This window comes from Varroa jacobsoni, unplaced genomic scaffold (assembly GCF_002532875.2).
Source record: "Varroa jacobsoni isolate VJ856 unplaced genomic scaffold, vjacob_1.0 scaffold_821, whole genome shotgun sequence".
Taxonomy (NCBI): domain Eukaryota; kingdom Metazoa; phylum Arthropoda; class Arachnida; order Mesostigmata; family Varroidae; genus Varroa; species Varroa jacobsoni.
The window spans coordinates 122,517-140,893 of record NW_019213723.1 but is presented as its reverse complement, the minus strand read 5'-3'; the positions used below and the strand labels follow the sequence as shown (position 1 = coordinate 140,893).

Below are 18,377 nucleotides of genomic sequence, written 5' to 3'. Positions count from 1 at the left end.
GTCTCGGCGCGTTCCGGCGTTGCTCTCAGCATACGAAGCAGGAAAAACGGAGTGCGACAAACAAGATTAGGACACACGGCCAAGGTGTTAAAGATGGCAGACACCAGCGCGAACTATGCGCCCGACGCGATCTGACGAGCAATCTGTGGAAGTTTAACCCAGACTAAAAGGAAACACTTTTCTGCGAAATAGTTATCGTTTTCTGCCGAAGCCAACCTGGGTTTGTTTGGGTTGAAAACTAGTATCAGTTGTAGTAGATCTCGTAACAAATGTTAAAATAGGCTTTAATGTTACTGTAGAATATTTTTAATCGAGTCGACTTTTGAAATCTTTTTTCGTAAATAGTAAATGGCATTTTCACTTTATGAGATCTTTGTTTTGCATCGGTCGACAGATTATGTTCGGTGAGCGTTCCTCTGATTTATTATAAATAGCCCTCTAGAGGTGTCTGTCCGGACGCGGACAATCTAACACTGAGCCAATCTGATATTAGCTTTTTACAATGCAACCCGTTCCTAGCCCGTTTAAAATTTGCTTGTGAGCAGATTCGGTCTATAGACACCACCGACGGACCGTTTTAATCTATCGTGAAGTTATCTTCATAACGGCCAGGTGAGTGAACTGATGTCTAACTAGTTAGAGTGCACGGCATCGAAGTTTCAAATATGGGATAATCAATTTTTCCAATGATAAATCGAATCGAGCCATTTTTGTCGCTCGCTCACAGACTCAAGCGACATCGCTCTTTTCCTAGCAATTCACAGGATACTACGCGACCTCTAGGATTGGCGTAACAGTCAAACATAGTCTTACTACCTATCATGTTCACCGACTAATGTCACATCCAAGTTTACGTAATGAGCAATAGTTCTTTTAAAGATATCTAACAATCGTTCCGTCACACATATGAGATGTACATACTATACGTGCAACAGTTAGGCAAAACGTTCCTGACAATCCTACAGAATGTATCTATCGAAAAATCAATCGACTAAATTCACTATTTAACAGACAATTGATAATCAATGCACAAATAACACAAACGAAGTTTATTAAATGCCAACCCACTAATCTTCAACATTGACCCAGACAGAATTCACCCTAAAGTCTGTGTTATCCAATAGCTGATCTCATGTCTAATCGGATCGTTCCTGCTTCCTCGGATAGATTTTGTTCAACGACCCGTTCAGTGTGTGGCAACAATGCCTAGTCCATGGCCTAGTAAGCAAACGTGAAAAGGACTCCATAAGCCAAATAACAAACCCACATCGACTCTCATAAATGCCAATCGATTGTTAGTAGAGTGAGATCTAAGCAGCCTCGTGGGTGTGAAGCAGCATCAAACGGTAAGGACCTTCCCTGGCGGACTTCCTTCTACAAAAGGAAATAGCAGTTCACCGTCATGTAAGATTACATCTGTAAAGGACGGATATGGTCTGAGGCTTGAGCTCTGGTAGGGGCAAAATGTTATGTTTTAGGCACAAGTTCGGACCAGACCAGGTGTAGGTTTGTTCTACTATAGAAACGAATCGTGCTAAGGTTACCTGAGACAATGACGTTTCTGTTCCTTGAATAGGGAAGATATTGATACAATATGGCACTGTGATCATTTCAATTAAGAGTTGATCTCCTTTGTGCAAGCTGCCCAAGACTTCGTGTAACTTCTTTTGAGCAGAGCTTGCGTGATCAATATATTTGTAAATTGTCTTCCTCATATACGCAATGTCATTTGCCTACTCTTACCTCCAAACTCAATGTTGATACAATCAGACTTGAATAATTAATAATAACACTGATGATAGGAACCTTAATATCACCTTATGGTATCGTTTTAGAAATCGATTTTAGTTAGAAACATTTTGTTTCATCGATCAAGAATATGGGGAACCATTGCATACGGAATGACAGTCTACTGCAGCAAACAGCAGAGAAACGCGCTATCGAAGCTCATAGCAGTCCACTGACACACTTGACTACATACGCTGACGGATAGCAGAAGCTTCAAAAGGAGTGCTGGGCTTCCATAGCAATGACTCTATTGCCCTGAAAAATAATGTCTGCTCAAAGTAAAAGGTCTCCGCCATTTGGCTTACAGTTGTCCAAACAGCCATCTGGATACCATCACAAACGCCGCGTATAGTACGTGTGGTCGCGGGCCGTACGCTTCGTCGTTCTATCGACAACCGATGGTCAAAACCCGTCGTTTTCTGGGTCTCCCCTTGTATGCTGATCCGAGGCACTTTGTGAGTCGACGACACGCACCTTTCAAATAGAAGCCTTTAGTTAATACAATGTTAGTTTCTTCATGAATACACACATGTTCTTATTAGAACACTTACAACTTTAATCAGGCTCTTTGACGCTGACGTAAATACACTCGACTCCTGCTGCCACCGTATTCAGTAACATTGAAGCCCTTTTCGAACTTCAATGAGGCTTCAATGTAACTTACTGACGGCCGTGTTTTGAGTGACTGCAAGTTGTTTTACCCTCTTGAGTATTGACCATAAGCATGTCGAATGGCGTCTTTGCAATTGCTTTTATAATAGATTTAAGAAATATCTAGCGAAAGTTTGGGTTATGTTACAGAAGACCTATCTGGGCCAGTCTGCCTTCTTTTTCGCTGCAACAGAACGTTGATTTATGATTTTAAGACTATCAAACTTTCAGATTTTTCTTAGATGCGCGCGAATTGAAAACTTAGTTCGACTCTCGTTATTGGATTTTTTTAAGCCAGTTTCGAAATGCTTGCTGACCCGTATATAACGGTTTCAGCAGGAACCTGTAGTGTTTCTTGTGGTTAGAAATTTAGGTTGCATGAAAAGTAGGTCGAAGCTATAATATTATAACGGCGGATATACAGAATAGCCTTACACTAATTAGACTTTATCCTTCAAAGGTATGCTATAAGGATAGAATATCTTTTTTCGAGCTCATCAAAAGACTATTCTGTAGGTAGCACCTGATGACAAATCATTGGAACTCGACGAACGCATAATAAATAATAATTCGAATTCTAATAAGATGTGTTTATATTTGAGATCTGTATAAATTGTAGCACATTGGCCGAAACATGACGAGCTAGAATATCCCAGATGTTTGTTGGGTAACATCTGGGATATTACCCGGTATCTTACCGGTATCTAAGACACGACTCGCATCTGCGTTGAATGGTCGTGGGCGGACCATCATTCTCCCAACATCACTGTTTTTTGCGTAAGCACATTGCAGCGTTGTTTATCATTAACGACATTTTATGCTTACTTCTGTTACGAGTAAGAGATAGGGGTCGTTACCTACTAAAATGCCGATATAGCAAATGACGCCATTTGCATAAAGGGCCGAAATGTTTGCGAGATTCGACCCTACCTACGCCCAGTTCCCTCTGGCGTTGCCCCCTAGCCATAAAACGGCACAGCCGTTGGTAATAATACGATTATAAATATGACGACCTTATTATAATTGTGTTAGCTGCTATTTAAGAGGTGTAATTTGACTGTATGCCAACATTCGACTGCAAGATGGTTATACTTGGATGGAAACCAAATTTGCCATGGTGTGGCTAAATTAAAACCCTGAACATTGGGGCGTCTGAATCGCATTATTTTTATGCGACGTGTTGTTGCGCATTTCTAATCGTTGCCTTATACTCGTATAGTACGCGGCTTAGAAATGTGTGGCAGAACTCAATTACTATATGGGGCAAAGAAGCACAAATTGAACTTCCGAGTTCGAGTCGATTGTGTTGTTACGTGGGTCTTCGAGCGGCGACCTCTATTTGACGTTAGCCTTTCAGACACATTGAATTTGTCAGCTGCATGGATATAGCACGTACTGTTATAGCGTACGTGTGAAGGACGTGCACTGGCAGACTACCGACAGGATAAAATAAAGGCAAATTTGGAACATATCAGAGCATTATACAATAATTTTTCGTTATTTCGTACATCTGCATACAATTACGTCTGCGTAATCAGTTACACAAGCCACGAGTTAAAGCTAGCAATAAAACGAAAAGAGCAAACAAGCAAGCCTGTCCCTTTAGATACGCTCCTTTGTCGTGAATTGTAACCTATCCTCTTTAATAAAACTGCATGATACAACCACCTCTTTCAGCCACTTAATTTATGATACGGACGATAAAAACCACTCTGTGTAAAACGTTTATAGGATTTGTCTTCGTGCTGTATAGGAAATTAGTAGAAGCTTGCGTGCGTGCGTTACGTATGAAAGCGTCTAGGCGTTGTGTGCAATGGTCCTGGTCTGTATACATCATGGCCCTAATCACCTAAGTCAGACATAACGAAATCATTATCAGAGCATACGGTAGGTCCCTCAAGGAAGTAGAGGGAAGAAGAAAAAAATAAGCACTTTGAAATCAAACTCATATTTCATATTCACCTCTCTGTTCATAATTTCGGTTAGTAATATTGTGGGTAAAACAACAACAACAGTAATTACTTTAGCGACAAGCAGCTGACACATACATGTCTATTAGTAAATGTAAATACGGCGGGCCGATTAAGCCTATTTGTCGGCCTCGTGCGACGACACGATGACCGCTTCAATCTTCAGTAGAACACGTTACAACGATAGTGTATCGGTGTATTTTAAATGACAATAGAGCTATTAACAAATCGTAACTAAGACATCGCACCTTCTAATAGATTAAGGAGTCGCTTTTTAACAAAACGCTTCTTTGCTGGGATTCGAATCCAGACCACCTCAGTCTCCATCTGATTAGAAACTAAACCATACCTGCGGGGCTGCTACTTCCATCACTTGATCCAAAGGATTCAGGCCTTAATAATATTAAGTGTATCAAAGGTGCAGTTCTGCATAATAAAGACAATATAGAGAATGTTAGGTAATGAAATCTACGAAGTAGGCTATCTAGGGTCGTGTTTTTCATTTGATGCTATTTTTTAGAACCCTGGCAAAGCAGGCTTACTTATCGTTTCTAAACTCGTATACTCATATATATATTTTTTGAGCGAATCATTATCTATTTCGTTTAGTTAAAAAAAAAAAACACGATGTAACAAGAAACGAGGTAGGCATAAGAAGTTATTAGCGTACGCTGGGGACAGATGGAACTTAATGAAATGGCTTAATATGGGGTAAGGCAGAATCACAATCACTTTAGCCAGGCATATTCAGGGAAATCCTAATTCAAGTATACTATTAGTTAGCCAAATAGTGAGCATGCTGTACAGGAACTTTTTGAAAATGTGTTTTTTTTTTTAGGACAGATAAAATAAAAGATGTACAAATAGTAATTCAATGATAACGATTAAATGATCATTATTCTATTAGGCTTTCTCGTGTTCCTGCTAGGCTACAATTCATCCTATCAGAACGACGGGCTATAGACAATACACTAATGCTCTTTCATTAAAAAGAAGCGAAAAATAATGGCAGATTTGGCAGCGAGACGCGCTTCGAATGACTGACCTGTTTCATTTCTTTTTATGGGGGCAAAGGCTAAGTTAAGAGCGCCAACTTCAAGCGACGAGTATTTAGCGTCCAGTATTGCAAGTTAAACAATCGATGCCACTGAACCACTGAACTGGTCGAAGAACTAGAGGGTGTTCTTCGTAGGCTTTTCGACTAAACTCATTATTATTAAAGATAATATGATATAGTAGAAAAACGTGTTTGTATATCTTTGTGTACGATGGAGATTTTTCCAGGGAGTTATTCTACTAGTGCCGGTATCTGCGTATGAATTTGTAGAAAACTATATGCATAATTTGGTTGGATTTTTAATTATGTAAAATTAAATTTTCTGAAATACAATTTGCCATTTTATTGAATACGAGATGCTCTACGGACACCTGAAACGCGTCTATCACAGTGATTTCTATATCCTAGTGAAGCCTGCCTTACTGTTCCCTGCTAATTCATTTTCTGAACAATCGGCAGTTTTTCAAATATTTCGAATAAAAGAAAAGATTATTCAGATTAGCAGATCGGAATCAAATATAAAGTCAATATTTTCTGTTAACTTTTCGCACAATTCATTTTCATTCGAAATTCGTAGAAAAACGTAAAGAAGCACAAAAGTAAATGTTTACATCTCAGAAGCTTCAAATGCCCAATTTTCAAGAGTACGTAGCTCTTTAACTGCTTTAAACTGGGACTTGTTCCTTTTTAGAAGAATTCTACGACCACGTACTATCGACATCAAGGCACTATCAGGTTGCTCAAAATGCTTGTTACATGATTCTTCTGTAGGTGATATATATAGGACGTAACAAAAGTCGATTTACGTGGGCGAAAACCCAAGTATAGACGTAACAACTGTGTGCGCGTTTGAGAGATGTAGCAAAAGAGGTTGTCGATCCCGTGTACGCCGGTCTAACTGGATAGAGCTACGGCTGCTATAAACAGTTTTCTGCCTAAACAGAAGTTAAATTTGGGCTGACGTACCTACAGATTCATTATGGCTACGGTTGAACTTTAAATAATGTCCTTATAAGTAAACTGCTATAAATCTCCTCAGACAGGGTGTCTTTTGCACGGTTCAAGTGCAACCTGCTTTCGTCCCACAAACTAAGGAAGGTATGACAATATATAAATTTGTATGTCACTTAACAATAATTGAATTTAAAAAATGTTATTACGTTCAAACGATATACGACCATATAGCATTAAAGATCTGCTGTATGATATCAATCGACTATCTGGTTTTTGTACATGGGAAAATGGGCCAAAACACTGAATGTTTAAGCATATTCGCGCATGTAACTCGTGCAAATGCACTTATATATACGACTGCAGATTACAAAGGTCCTCACCCCATAACAAAGGTCCTCACCCCATAACTAACAGTTTCGGATCGATACGAACATTAAAACAATGATCAAGGTTCGCCTAAGCCAACTATTAAATCCTCGTGTCATTTGCAATAAAAACCAAATCATAAATAAACAATGGACGCCCGCCGTAAATTTGTCGCTTAGCTGTTCGCCAACTGGAGAAGGCAGGCAATCGTCAGGTGCCGTCGGTGTTCTCCGTTGACCTTTTTAGACTCAGGCTCCGTTCGACACATATGGTACTTTTCGCATACAGACTCATTGTCCATTGCTTAAATAAGATAAAGGATACATTAATATAACATTATCTATAAGAATACTTTAACCTACAGAAATTAGTTATCACTACTAGACGTTATGGGTAGAGTCCTATATCCCGCATAGCGTGCTGATAGATTTCGATCGTGAGACTTTGGGCGCCCGTTACATCTACTAGCTGAATCTTGCCTATTACCGATACCGCCCTGTCCATTTCAAACTTCCTACCGCTGTCCCGGCATTTGATTTGTCAGACAAGCAGGCTACGTGTTTTCCACGTTCTATTTTGGAGGCTGTACCGTGTACAGCATTAGCTGGTTCTCACAGAGCTATCGCTGAAAAACAACGACATGTGTTTTGCCTTTCGAAGCGGGGTAAGGCCGTAATGTCTAACCTTCGGCTTATATAAGGCCCGCCACTAACGAAACAGATTTTATTCGCAGTCGTCTTGAAATGCGCAATCCTGCTGTAGATTTGGATCAAAATCAGCCAATGTGGTGGCGGTCCAAACCTTTGCCGCAGAGCAGGTTACCAGTAAATTACGGACCCATTAGGGGTTCTGGAAGGGCTGCCGTGGCTGAAACTGATGCGAACGGTTTCACATTTATGAGGGTTATGGCTATCGGCTCGGTAGCTTTAATTGCCGTGGCTTCTTCTATAGGCATGTGGTTATCTGACTGCCAGTGTAAAAAGGCGCATAATCATGCTGGGTACGAAAAAGGTCCAATTCGTTTTGTGAAGTGTCAACACGACATCTGTCCCGCATGGATGTGATGGCTGATTAAGAAAGAACATACGTGAAGCCCCGGAGGACAAGCCGTGATTAGCCACGTCAGCTTATTGCCTATGGCAATGAAACAAAAATTAAGCACACTATGTAATGCAAAGTCATATAGTGTGACGCGCTGTAGTCGTAAGCCCTCCTCAGTTCCAGAAAAATCAACAAACTAATAATACATAAGCGTTGCCCTCAAGTGTCATAGGTCCGGCTTCTTGTGTTACCGCTATCACGAAACTAGCACTTTATCTGCCGCGTAGCAAAATGAGTAAATATAAGTAATAATTTATTCATAGCTAACCATTTAATGATAAGTTCTATCAGCTATCAGCTTCAATATCACAAATCATGATCACGAATTATAATATATCCTAGCGTGCTTCAGTTGAGAGCCTTAGAAGAAGCGGCCCTGAAATATCTGTCTCCTACGAAGTTGTAATATCCTCATGTCAACTAACGTACATTTATCAAGCAATGTTTTGAAGCTAAGCTTTAAATCTGATCTTGAACCTACTGAATGTTAAACTTTTCAAAAATCCATTAGCAGAAGTTTCACCGTTTTCTTTTACTTTCGTTTGCTGTTGTCTGTGGTTCGAAAATAGAAAAATCTAAATCTGTGCTACAAATTCCGCTTACGATAGTTTTGAATTAGCCAGTGACGTCGATAGTATTATACATTTTTCTTTGATACAGCTGACTGTATGAGTCTTATCGAAATGGATAGTTTTTCTTTGTGAAATCGGAGACTATACATGTTCCCTGGGCTATTCATAGCCGATGAATACGAAATTGCCCCCTTGGGATAGGAAAGTTACACAGCTAAAAACGTTGTATCGCATAGGCGATATATCAGGCCATCGTAACTAACTTTAATGTCTTGGATAGTCTCAAACGATGTGCTGGTTGAATGCGCCTTGGGTCATGGCCTTGAGGATTTTCGTAAATCATAAATTAAATCATCGTAAATTACATAGTCAAGAAACCTTCAAGTATCTGTATTGGAACTATGGGCGCTAACCAGATTCCGTAGCTCGCCAACTAAGCCCTATGCCGACCATGAAATGCAGCTCTAGTATAGAGCCAAGTTCCAAGCTTCGTATTATATAATGTTACCGCCATAAATCACCGCCAAGAGGCATCGAACTATCGTTAACATTTTTTATTGCTTTCTCTGTGAAGGCCTCGGCCATTTCATTATGTTCCTCCAAAGCAGCAAATTTTCGTTGGTTTTTTCCAGGGGCTTTTGGTGCAGCTTCCTCACGCGTCATTTGCTTTCTATATTACCACTTGGCAACGTTGGTTGACCCGTGGAGCATATCTCCAGCACTTGCTTCATCTCGACACGAAAAAAACCGTCTATGCTTGCAGAGCGATAGGTCACAAACTAATAGTATAAATAAATGTTGTAGCTATTTTTTTCCTTTTTTTCAGAGGCCGACCCGCAAAGCGTTAGATTTGCAATCTTTACCGCTAGTCAATTACACTCAAATTTGATTTTTAATAGGAGAAGCCAGTGCTAGTTGACCTAGCAGGAAATATAACCTAATAGTAGTATCTCTAGATATTTTTCAATAATATAACCGTATCCAGCCAGTCGTATTGTGTCAACGACCATGATAGATAAACAGATTACGGTCTTGATGTTGACGGCCAAATATGGGCAAAAATTTATTCTCTCATTTACTAAGATCTCCCTTCTTTCACAACGTTCATTAGTGTATTTTTAACGTCAGCAGTTAGTTCAGAAAGTTTAATTTTTCCTGCTTATGACATATTTACAGGTTGTCAGTTCTCGACACGTTTGACGTCCTGGAAAAATGAAAACTCTGGATGCCTTTTCTCATTCAGCTAATGATGTGACAGAAATTAATAGACCGACATAACCCAAGAGAACACAGAGAGGATTGAAATGGAGCCCCCTGCATGTTTCAGGTGCAGACCAAAGGCAGCCTGAAACAGGCCTTTGTGGTGTAGGAGTGTTAACAACACTGGATGCCCAAAAATATCGCCGCATAATGTTATGAACTTATTGCGTAGTGCAAGTCCGTTGAACGTGCTGTATACAACTTCACACGAAATACTGTTGTGTGCCAGATTTTTGAGGTTTTTCTCATAGAGTAGGGCAATTATTCCGCGTCTTTTACGTGAAATCAAAAAAACATTCCTAAAAATAGGCGCCATTAACGCAGGTAACGTAGCCAAGATTCTGAGCTTCGATACTTAACAATAATATCTCCGATTTGTGGAAGGATTATAAACAAAATAACGATATAGCTATGCCGAAGTGTGCTATCTTTAGAACGAAAGCTAGTTGCTCAGTTCATTCATGAAGCAGCTAGCTGCTTACCGGATTTTTAGAATATGAGAACCTTAACTTTGGAAAGATATGATTCTAAAATTACATATCAGTAACCCTATTTTTTGAGCATTTATAATGCAATATCTCAGAATGTACTTAAAGTTATAAGTGGCGTTGGGCGTATCAAAGTGGTGCTCCTACTCGGGTGTTTCTCAGAGCAAAGTATTAAACATCCTGAAGGAATTCAATAAGGATTTTTAAAGAAGGTAGTCAACAAGTACAGTATTCTTTGTGCCTTATTTATGATCTCCAGAGGTGTAAACACAAAACCGGTAGCCGAAAAGGCTTACAGATAATTAGAAAAATTATCGATCACCGTATTTTGCAGTCGAATTGTTTATGAAGCAGTCCGTCAGACTATTCAATTTTTAGACACTAGATCGCATGAAAACTACCGCGGCTAACGTCAGTAGCAATGCACCGAGGCAGCTCGCCTTGCTTATGATTGTAGGGGTGCTAGATCATCTTCATGAGATACATTGTTGTTGTTGAAATTTCGGTTGCCAAATACACGTCCAGCTCCCTCCTTTCGCTGAACACAAGCTTTACCCACAGGCTAAAAGCGGTGATGTGTTCCATGCCTCTGGCAACTGTTTCTCCTGCAGTGGAGTCAACAAAACGTAATACTGTAAAAATATATCATAATAACAAATAGTATACGTACGTCAAACGATACTCATGGTCGTATTTGTGAAGTATGTGTTCGGTCTGTTCCACTCGAATCGACATAGAATGCAGTCAATATTATTCAGTCCTCATGTAACGCAATTTAGTATATCCCATGAAGAAGTTCCTATTAGGGCTCGTAGTTCATTAAGGGCTTACGGCCTTTATTCTTCTGTTTGTTGAATACATAGTATAGCGGTTCTAAGTACCTCCACTTCAACAATGACTCAGGCTGCTGGCTCTTGTTGTTTGGTTTACGCTCACTTCTTTTCCGCTTCCGTTCCTTAATCTGTGCGATTGATACGCGTCACACATCTCTTAAAACATATCATTGTATTCAACGACTACTACGGCTAGACAGCGTTTCTACCTTGCGTGTTCGCATGAGGACACAGCGGACTAGTTTTTGCGAAAATAGGACAGCTTGCCTATAATAACCTAAATCAAAATAATAAAAGCACGATATCGATTCCATGTACAAACATGAGCTGCGTTACGAGCTCATGCACCATCTCCTAATGATCGTTGCAATGAACGATTAGCAAAATATTCAAATGGAATATCCAAATGGAATTTAACACTTACGTATATCTAATTAAAAGAGCGATTACTTTCCAGAATTTTCCCAACAGCCTGTATATCTGTTATACAAAATTTTTTTTTCTGTCCACGCTACTTATCGAATCCGTAACTCGTTACGCCTAGCAATAGTCCAGTTTAACAATTAAGATAGTGATAGCGTGGTCTTGGTTGAAAACCGCTCGTAGAAAATATAGTTCACTTCGTACTATGAAATGCAATCCGTTTTACTTAGCGGCAGTATAAGACGTAATATTTCATACAGTTATTTATCGCTCTAAATACCGTTTCTTTGTGCATCTACTGTCAAGAGTGTCTCCCCTAACATATAAAGCAAGTGGACGCCACTGCTTGTTTAAGTATTTCTTTTATATATATACATATTTTCCCAAGTTACCAGTCAAACTGAATCTCGCGCAGAAATGGTACTTGTCACATTGTTCAGACGGTGTTTTTCGGCTGCGATTTACCTTAGTGGGTTACTAAAAGTAGTGATATGGCGCCTTAGGGGCGTCGGCAGCCGCCGAGAAGTAGTGGGCGTTAGGACCGTATGCACAAGTGGGGTAATATGAAACAAGATCTTGGTAAGAGCCATAAGAGCGATAGGAAGCTGGATTCGAAGTACCAGGAAACCTTGATGCACTAGTCTTGCCGCCACTAACAACACCGCCCCCGCAACTGTAAGGACGAGGAGGCTGACTGAATTTAAACAAACCACCGAGAAGCATTACTGCTCCGTACATTGCTATGCCAGTTAATGTTAGCTCGAGCAGGCGGGTGACAGCGTATCCTCTAAACTGCTGGGCTTCCATCGCAGCGTACGCGGTTGGAAACGTTTGCCTACATTTAGAGCGAAGAATCTGCAGCCATTGCGCGATATACTTCATAAATATAGTATCTGCCTCCTGTGGCTGGACGATCTGGCCCCATGGATCCGCCTCCTGCAGTTCGGGGATATACGCCGTCAGCTCTTCTCGTAAACTCTTCTGCCGGGCAGACATATTGGTCCGCGGTGAATTTGGAGAATTGCCTAAATGGTGTACTTTAAATTTTACCGTTTCGTTTTCTTACCGTTTCGATTTTCATTGGCTACCAGCAATGTCGACAATGGAATATAACACTTGAATCATCTATACAAATGGTGACGAAAAAAAGCGTGCCGTAACACTCTTGACCAATAGAGAAAACAATTAGTCGTTATCGTCGATAGCTGGTAGATCAGTAGATTGTCCAGGCTTCATATCTACAGCAACGTAATGTGTGCACTATAAACCAGCCATCACCAGCCCAACAATCAAGTTCGGTATTTTTATATCACGTAAACTCTAGCTTGACTCCTTAGTCTGTGCTATCTTTCAGGACCACTTAAGGCTAATATAGCTACCGTACCTTTTCGGTAGGTCATTCTTTATTGAGGCATTTCGTCTGGTCAAACCGAACAAGCAGGAGCGGATTGTTTCAACAAAGCCCTTTGTACTCCTGTTAATGTGTTAGTGCAAATATTAATTAACGGAAATCTGAATCGGAACGTTGAGGTTGCCTCTACTATTTACCGCTCACACACATAAAACACTCGGATATTCTCTGACTATATTTCCTAAAAGAATATTACATAAAAATGGTACTCAGTACCTATAGTTCTAGTTTGTTCCAAACGTGTCTTTAATGTTACCCTGATTTTAGTTTCACGCTCATCGTTTGTCCTATTCGTTGGCGTCGATTCGATTAGCCGAAGTATTTACTGCCATTTTGTGTCTGCTGAAGTGAGGCCTGCGAAGCTCCGAGCTTCATTTAGATCTTGCCGTTCGTTCAGCTCAAGCGCTACGTGCCGGACCCTTTGGAGGACTTAGAGAAGTGAACAGAGTACATAGCTGATCTTTACATAGATACACAGAATATCGACTAGAATTACAAAATTAAATCCATGAGAAAATGTACTACGGTAGTACGTGGCAATGATCCTTATTACCCACTTTCCGTCAGTGGGTTATGGGATGTTCATCGACCCTCAATGATTTATCATAGCAATCGTTCAGGGCTGGATTTGTGGTCAGCGCTGTCCCCAAAACAACATCATAGCAGTCCATAGTGGGCTCAATCGTTGACTGCGGAGACCAGGAACGTCTACGTATTTCTACGACTATGATTAGCTAAGAAGTGAGCTTAATTCAAAATATTGTATCATACAATACGATGCAATGGCCTGGTGCAGGAGTCAGGCAGGAGTTTCGCTAGAGTCATTCTGCTGCGTGTTCGAAGTGTTGCACACTTAGAGCTGTCTCGTACCGACTTTGCATAACTTTTCCACGTTGAACTTTTTAGTGTATGAGTTTCCACGCGCTGCCCAGACACTGACGTGTCCGATTGCTTGGCACGTCCGACACGCAACTGCGATGATATTCTTGTGATTTGATCGATTCATTAGCGTACGTTCCAAATAGCCAGCATTGACAGACCATCGTATTGAAACTATGCATGGTGAATGTGTCTAAATAACAGCGTACTTGATTCTTTCGTACTGTTCCATATCACAGCTTATCGAAATTACATTATATGATAGAAACACCAAATGCTGTTCAACAAGATGATTTATAAGGATTTTGTTGAAAATAGCACTGCGCAATAGTAACGGCGTTACGGCAAACATGAAACGGTCACTATCTCTGCTATAAAGCGCGCTTATGGATTCGTATTCCAACACATATATAGAAACGAGTTTTTAACTTACGAACATTTATTAAGAGACGGTCGCTCTGAGCTGGATCTGTTTTTTGACGCCAACATCCGTGTAACAAAGGCAGATATTTGTCGACGGCCGCGGGACTGATGCTTTGATAAGTCAGATGGTAAAAGGTAGAACAAAAATGTTCTATATATAAACTTTTATTGTGTGCTAGCCCGTGAATCCTGCTAAAACCTTCGGAAAGTTCAACGGGGGGCCTATAGGCAATTCCCACAATTTGACAGAGTCCGTACCACTGAAAACATAGCCAAATTTTAATTGTTCGTTAATGAATCATGGAATTAGAACGAAGGTTTATAATGAGGTCTTAGTTAATAATCCTATCAGGTCTGCTATCAAATTATCGTAACCGAATGATTCATATTCTCCTAATGTCTTCATTTTGGCTTGTAGCGTCTGCACGAACAACGCGAATGTAACACAGGTTACCGTTAGTGGGGAATCAGTTGGCAGACACACAGTCGATAGTATCTGCCACAAAGAATACATTAGGAGCATTAGTGAAACTGGTAAATATCCAAAAATCATAACCCGTTAAAGTTAGCTCCATTGCGTGTATAAAAGCGATACTATTTTTTAATAACATAATAATTTATTCGTTTCAAAATTATAAGGTAATAGTATTTGGTAAAAAAATTTACATAACCTAAATAAAGAAAAAAACACAGTTTATATTGAAAAAAAAATTAGTCACACATACCTAACTATATTATTCTACTAAAAATCTGCCCTTCTACAATAGTTTTATACTGATTAGAAAACAAGAGCGACTTTCGAATTGTAATCAACCACCATAGTTTTTACCAGAATGCCAATAATAAGAGTCTAGACACACCTCGTTATGTACTGATGTCTAGAGAATTCCGGTAAATGTCAAGAGAACTTGAAAAAACTTTCTCGTGTCTTGTATACAGATGCAGCTAAACAACGCACGTTCTAATAGAAACTGCGGATAATTTGAGACTCAGGCATTCGAAATATGAGTACGAAATCAGTAGTGGAAAGGGCACTAACTCAGTGTAGGAACTAAATCAGCTGAAGGAGGATACTTCATGAGTATACTTAGAGGTATGTTTTTTTTGCAAGATTAAGATAGGGGTATTCTGGGATCCACAATTCTCGATAGCAGATTACAAGTTCGAAAAAAGGAAAGTACCATTTCATACGAAGCTAGACTAAAATTTGAACGTTTTGCTGATCCGGTCTATAGATATATAGAACGAAAAATGAGAAGCATTATTTCGAATTCGAATGGACTGATAGTGAAGCGCAAGATAAAGGTAGATGTTAACTTTAATCAAATAAATTAGAAGATCAAGTCTATTGAGGACTGGCCCTCACCCATTTTAATAAACAACTCCTATATACTGAAAGAACTTTCGTTTCGAACAAACAACTTTCAGCTACTCGCATACATTAACGATATCCCCTATAAAAACCCTATTTATATTGAAACAAAACCTTTTTAAAAGGCTGCTAATGACCTACTGCACGGCAGCGTCTCTGGAAGTCAAGATCTTCTTCTAACATCTACATTTTTTTGCCAGTTCCTTCCCTTTTTTAACTATACAAATCATTTAGATCGTAGACAATTATTAGGCTGTAAGTGTTAACAAAAAATCGGATTTAACCTGAATCTAATGGCTTTAAAAACTGAACTGGTACCTTCTGGCACGGCGTTGGGTTATCAGATATTAGCATCAGAAATACGTCGTGTATAAAAACCTTCGGTTTTGACAGCAGCGATAAATGTATATTGATGAACTACTAATATGATTCGAAACACTCAGGTTATTTTTGATGTCATAAGAGTGTATGCTTTACTGAGTCCATGTTGTAACTCCAATCCGCCTATGAGCGAACTTGCAAGTAAATATATTATTTAGAAAAGCCGACAGCGGTAATTTTCAGGGAAATTCGACCACAGAAGAAATCTAAATATCTGACCGAGATTATATTTTAGATACTTAAATACCTTACAGCGTCCGTGTACACAGACAATTAAATCCAACCTATTATATAGTTTATGAGTGTTCATCCTAACGTTACTGGAGCTGAGCTGTTATCTTACGCGCCATGTGCTTGCGGGCTTTTAGATGACAATATATAGATGATAACGGATTCAACAAACTGATACAAACATTTTTTATTTAAAAAATAATTTTTATTTCGAAGTGCCCATGCCTAGGCTGTTTTCATTTTGCAACTGCGGTTCTGCAGGCGGTGACTATTACCATCCTTCTTGCTCTGCCTGTGTTCAAAAGTTAACTTAGTTGCCCAAGGAGAACAAACTGTTTTAGATATCAATCCTAAAACACGCAGTGCACATCACAGGTCGTACTAGCCTTGATCTCTCGTGAACGCTTAGCTGGTGAGGTATCTAACCTGGACCCCGGCGACAAGTTTCCGTTACTGTTTCAAAAAGTATTTGTTCTGTTTAATTGTAGAATCCTTATAGAGGTTTTCTTATGGTGTTCTTGTTATGGTTTGCAAGAATCTGCTTTTGCCTCTTCAGCATCCGCGTGCTTAGTCGCAATGCAGTAAACAACTGATTTCGGGTAAGTTTTTAACTTCGGCGGGGATTAGTCCAGAACGAAGACACTGAACAGGATTTGAAGACGATTTTTCTGCATTCTTCATGATGAGCGTATGGTTTTGTGTTAGATACGTAAAATTTACAGCATAAAGACAGTGAATTAACGAGAAATTGCCACCCAAAGTACGTTCTTACATATCGTCGCCCCCCTGCACTGTTCCTGTCTTAGAATATTGTTTTTGAAACAAAATATGAGATGGCAAGGGCAATTCTTTGCCTCGATTTTCTTTACTTTCGGTAGTACACCTTTACTGTGAAATTCAGAACGCTTATTATCAAAAAAGCTTTTCGAGCGTAACTACGTGTGAACGGCCGATCAATGCACAAACACGCTAATTCTTAAAAAACCAAATACGTCTACTTACCTTAAGCGCGACATCAGCGAAAGATAAGCAAACGCTTATTGTAGTATCAATAAAAAAAATTACCGTATCAGTAACGATGTGATTTCGTCCTCCATATAAGCACCTCTGACAGGACTCCGCGTCTCTCCGCCCATATCCCGTCTCTGTTAGCGTCCCGACCCTGACAGGTGAACCCTGCGCCATACGACATAGTGCCAAGTAGAAACTCGTGTACTGCAGCGCGTACGCACTTACCACGCTTATACAGTTTGCTCTGAATATAAATATTATAAGCCTGCAGACAGGCGACGACGGCTTTCCGATAATATGATTAGTTATTCCGAACACAAAATGCTTGCGAACGTCAGACGAGCTACTCTCTAGAAAGATGAACATTATCAAAATGAAGATCAAACCGATGACGCCAAAAGATATCTTATTGACAAGGTGAAACAGTTAAGGGGTGCATGCCGTTCAAATATATTTCGCCTAGGAATTTACCAGGCGGTATGTGAAAATGAATTTGGTGTAAAGTGGGTGTAATAGGGTGCGTTTTATATAGTATGGATTATACTTTACCTATATTATTTTTGTGACGGAAGTTTCCTAATAGAAAGTTTAAAACAGCTGCTTTTTCTTAAATAAACAAGCAGAGCGTAAATACAGAAAAGGAAAACGTTTAGGTTGCGGAACATCGTCTTCACTAATATACCATTCGTAACTTATCCATTCGCAAACAAAGTTCCACATATTCTAATATCTGATTGAGTCGCCAGTTATTATTTGCACAATCCATGCTAGGCTTCTCTGAATATAGGGTGAATAGAAGTTTCACTGAGGGTCTTGAGTAGCTCCGATGCTAATGTACTCAAGCTTCAACCAATTGAGTAAGAGGATACGATGGCATCGAAGTGCCTCTGAAGGCAATTGTATGAATGTATTCCTTGAATTTGCTTTGTTTTTATATCATATTTCGCACCGCTCTAATTAATCCTGCAAGTTTTCTCGCAAATGCAAAAAGTGCTGCTCCTCCAGGAAACCGTTAGTTATTTCCTTATTGTAACAGAAAAGGGCACTTCCCTGTTATTAGGACGATAATTATTTTCTTCAATGCGTTAACCGTCTGCTTTTTGGGCAAGTGCCAGTAGTTTTGCAACTGCCGGCTACGGTATTTTTCGTTTGCAGTGATGCTAGTTTTGGAACAATGTTAAACATTAGGAAAGGTGTATAAATATT

The 18,377-nt window shown here is 39.7% G+C and overlaps 1 long non-coding RNA gene across 2 annotated transcripts; it reads right to left on the bottom strand.

Moving 5' to 3' along the window:
* Positions 1 to 1,034: 1,034 nt before the first annotated feature.
* Positions 1,035 to 15,017, bottom strand: LOC111264120 (uncharacterized). Of its 2 annotated transcripts, none has more exons than XR_002682684.2 (3): positions 14,902 to 15,017; positions 14,187 to 14,436; positions 1,035 to 2,262 (listed from the first exon to the last, which is right to left on the bottom strand). It is a non-coding gene; the product is annotated as an uncharacterized LOC111264120 (long non-coding RNA). The 2 variants fall into 2 exon arrangements; XR_002682683.2 differs by having other exon boundaries at positions 14,191 to 14,436.
* Positions 15,018 to 18,377: the final 3,360 nt, after the last annotated feature.